The 4093-nt window shown below is 44.7% G+C and overlaps 1 non-coding gene across 1 annotated transcript; it reads right to left on the bottom strand.

Moving 5' to 3' along the window:
• Positions 1–2449: 2449 nt before the first annotated feature.
• LOC119465410 (U2 spliceosomal RNA) lies at positions 2450–2635 on the bottom strand. The gene has a single exon (XR_005194850.1). It is a non-coding gene; the product is annotated as a U2 spliceosomal RNA (small nuclear RNA).
• Positions 2636–4093: the final 1458 nt, after the last annotated feature.

Genomic DNA, 4093 nt, shown 5'->3' with positions numbered 1-4093 from the left:
CTTAAAACGTTGCGGTCACCACGGCGCATCGCAGGCGGCAGAACGGCTCACGCAGTATAGCACACGAGGAATGACAGTGATAACGAGGCAACAAATCTTATCGCTACTGATCTTGTCAACACTTCTAAAGGTTGGAAAGGACTGGCGTTCACCACTTCGCGGCAATGAAACGCAAACACAGAACACATACAAGTCGCGTACGCTGGGTGCACCGATCGGACACGTTTCATTCGCCACGCCCTGAACATGTGTCGTACTCGGAACGCACGTGTATGTGATGGCCTTCTCGTTTGCAATGCACACGCGAAGCACGGCACAAGAAATCACGAAGTCGACGGCTTGAAATATTTCTTCCGACGCTCTCGTAAACACAACACACTTCCTGCACCCCGTCTGTTTCCGTCGGCGATCGCCCGCACTGATGAGGCCTGGGCCGGTATTTTGGAGCGATGCCTTATGACTTATTCTATACTATAGTATTATTCATCCACCGCTCACGGCCGGCTGATCCCGTTGATAACGCGAACGGACCGTCGCTCTGACCACTGACAAAGCGCGATATGCGCGAAAAGGCATTAGCACCGGAAAGGCATCGCTACAAAATACCGGCCTAGGCCTCGCGTCAGCACTTCGCTTCGAGCAAGCGCCATTTTCACAAATTTTCTGATGAATTTTACTTTCAGAAATTCTATTAGTTCAGCAACGCCTATGAACCACGCGGAGGGCCTGCGTTGTTGTGGTTCGGGATGATTTTTTTTCTGATGGACACGGTCCGCCGACACCGCATTTTCTGCGACACGGGACACTTAACGCTGTGGCGTTAATAGATCACGCAGCCCTACTCTGAACTGATTCTAGATTTCGAGTTAAATACTTACGATAGGAAGACCAGACAGATGGAGTGCAATCGAGTTAAGTTGGGCAAAGGTTTGGCAAGCTTATTTACGATCGTTGAATTATGTAAGTTGCAGCATATGTACCGTAATATTCTTGAAGTGTTGGCGCATATGAACGTAATATGCGCTAACCACAAAAGGGTCAAAGGGAAGCCTCAGGATACTTGCAGTGCTTGTCATGGAAAACTGTGGTTGTATTAACGTGATGCAAAAACGTACAGTTAGTGAGCCTGCGGCTAAAAGGTATTGCTTTACCGCGTTGAAGTGCCATTAATGAATCATCTCGCTTTCCTTTCAAGTATAGTGTTATGTTGGTTTATATGATTTCTTGTCCACCAACGATTGGTCACTTGTCACAGAAAAAAAGAATGTTGATGAGCAAGTAGATTCGTTTGCCAAGCTTGTTTTGAGCAGTATGCGCAAATAAATTCATGAATACAGTCCTAAATGCTCTAAATATCTCCACTGGTTCTCATGTGAACTTATAAGTGTTCTAAAGTATAAAGATCGCGCGAACCGTAAATCCAGAAGTCCTGTGCCTAATGAGTGGAGAGAAGAATTTAGATTGCTCCGGACTCTCTGCAAACGCCTCTGTAAGCGGGATCATGACTCATATATTGCACTCTTGGAGAAGAGCGCCTCCGACCGGCCAGTGGAATTTTGGAAGTATATCCGCAAGCGCTGTAGTAGACGTGGAGAGTGTTTTCGCTTGCTCGATTTTAGAGGAGTAGAAGTCCAAGTAGTCGCGGATTGTTTTGCTGGCAATTTCTCATCCTCATATAAAACTTCAAGTTTCAACGCTGGTGTCAGTCAGCAGCAAACAGCGATTCCTACATCTAGTGCTGTATTGTATGATGAAAAGTTCAACAGCGAATGCCTGAAGCACTTGAAACTCTCCCTATTCATGCGGTCCTGATGGCATCCCCTCTGCAATATTAAAATCTTATGGCAGTATATTGGCCCAAGTATTGACATCTATATTTAATAACTCTTTGAATACGTCCACTTTCCTTCACACGTGGAAAACTCATGTTTTCCCTGTTTTTAAGTCTGGCTGTACAACCGATGTCTGGAATTATAACCCGATTTCTCTTCTTTTTGCAACATCTAAGATTTTTGAGCTTGCTCTTCACAAGATTTTGTCTTTTACTGTGAAAAACTAATTGATTCCGAATGAGCATGGATTTATCACCAGCCGCTCCACTATCACAAATCTCGCAATTTTCTTGACACCGATCTCCACGCCAGTATTTCAACGGGGGCAAGTTGACACCATTTATTGTGACCTCAGCAAAGCTTTTGATGTGTTCAGCCATTCACTGCTTCTGATCAAACTTAGGCACTTTGGTGTTGACTGCTCAATTGCAAATCTTTGGCGCAGTTATGTTCTTGATACCTCATGTTATGCTAACGTCAAGGACCAAACATTTTCTGTTTACATGGCAATTAGCGGCGTCCCTCAAGGATCCGTTAGTGGGCAACTCTTCTTTTTTTAATTTTACAGCGAAGCTGAATACGGCTAATTTTCGGAGGATCGATGTCCGTAGAACCAAAACCGTGGGGCTATCCCGAACATTGTGCAATACTGGGCCAACCCGCGGTGGCCCTGAAGCAACCTTGAATCACTCCGCCAATTTGCAAAAATAGGTTTGATATCTTGGGTCCAAATACAACCCGTATCAGATATTAAGCTGATAACCCACTGAACTCACAATTCTCACTGAACACAAGACAATTGTAGCCGTCTTAGACCAGCCAAAATGGTCTAGAACGTCTACAACTATTCAAGACGGATGCAAAACGACTTTTTATGTACGGCTTGAGAAGGTTTTGTGAAAGACGCCTGGAAGGCGTCTTATTAAAGCTGTTTTAAGTTTACAGCTTGTTAAGAGGGCTAGAAAACGCTTTCGAAAAACGTCTCGAAGATATCTGTGTGGATCTTTATCCAGACATACGTATAAAATATACATTTTGGTGCTTTCCTCTGCTTCATACGGTTGTTAGATATCTAGCGCCGATACTGCTCACACAGCCGACATATAAAAATGCGTAAATGCACTGCCTTTCCTTTGGTCGATCGTTTTATCATCCTGTAAGGTGCACATTTCTATTAGCTGCACATGTGTCGTTGCGCTGTATGCCCAGTCGTAGCGTCTATACGTATTTCACGAAGAAAACAAAAACATGAAATAAACGGAAAAATAGCGCTAGATTGAAGCCATCATACATACAAGACCCAAGGCCTTAAACCACGTTAATTGAGAAAGCACAAAATGTCAGAAATAAATCCCAGGGTCATATACGTGCCAGAACTATGAAGCAGACCGTGGTGGAGACTCCGGATTAATTTTGACCACCTGGGATGTTTAACGTACACATCAAGCTCAGTACACGAGCGTTGTTGCGTTTCACTCCTATCGTACCCGGGATCTCGAGCTCAGCAGCGCGATGCTATAGCCACTAAGCTACCATGGCGAGTAACAGAAAACGTCCGCCTACGCTGAACAGCTGCGCAAATTTAGTTTGAGCGCTAGTTTCAGATAGATGGATAATCATCATCATAAGCATATATCTATGTCCACTGCAGGATGAAGGCCTCTCCCTGCGATATCCAATTACCCCTGCCTTGCGCTAGTTGATTCCAATTTGCGTCTGCAGATTTCCTAACTTCATCACCCCACTTAGTTTTCTGCCGTCCTCGACTGCGCTTCCCTTCTCCTGGTATCCATTCTGTAACTCTAATGCTCCACCGGATATCCATTCTGCGCATTACATGGCCTGCTCAGCTCCATTTCTTCCTCTTAATGTCAACTAGAATATCGGCTATCCCCGTTTGCTCGCTGATCCGCACCGTTCTCTTCCTGTTTACATTAGGCCTAAAATTTTTCGTTTCAAGCTCTTTGTGCGGTCGTTAACTTAGATGGATAGGTGAGTGCAACGATATATTTTTGTGGCAGAAGATGTGCGGTTTTCCACGGGATGTTACAATCGGCGTTTTTCCCACGGTGCTGGTTCAACCTCCACGCCAGCGCGTTATTTGGCAGTGTTTAGCTTCTACCGACATCTGCATATTCAGCTGCATCACAATTGCGCTGTCAACTGTTCAATCAAGTAGTAAAAAAAAACAATAGTATCGCAAGTTGATCAATTCCCAATTTATTACGCTTTTCACCGTCGTGTACTCCGAAGTTGTGAGA

This window comes from Dermacentor silvarum, chromosome 9 (genome assembly GCF_013339745.2).
Source record: "Dermacentor silvarum isolate Dsil-2018 chromosome 9, BIME_Dsil_1.4, whole genome shotgun sequence".
In the NCBI taxonomy this organism is placed as follows: domain Eukaryota; kingdom Metazoa; phylum Arthropoda; class Arachnida; order Ixodida; family Ixodidae; genus Dermacentor; species Dermacentor silvarum.
The sequence above is the reverse complement of the archived record's forward strand: the minus strand, read 5'-3'. Positions and strand labels throughout refer to the sequence as shown.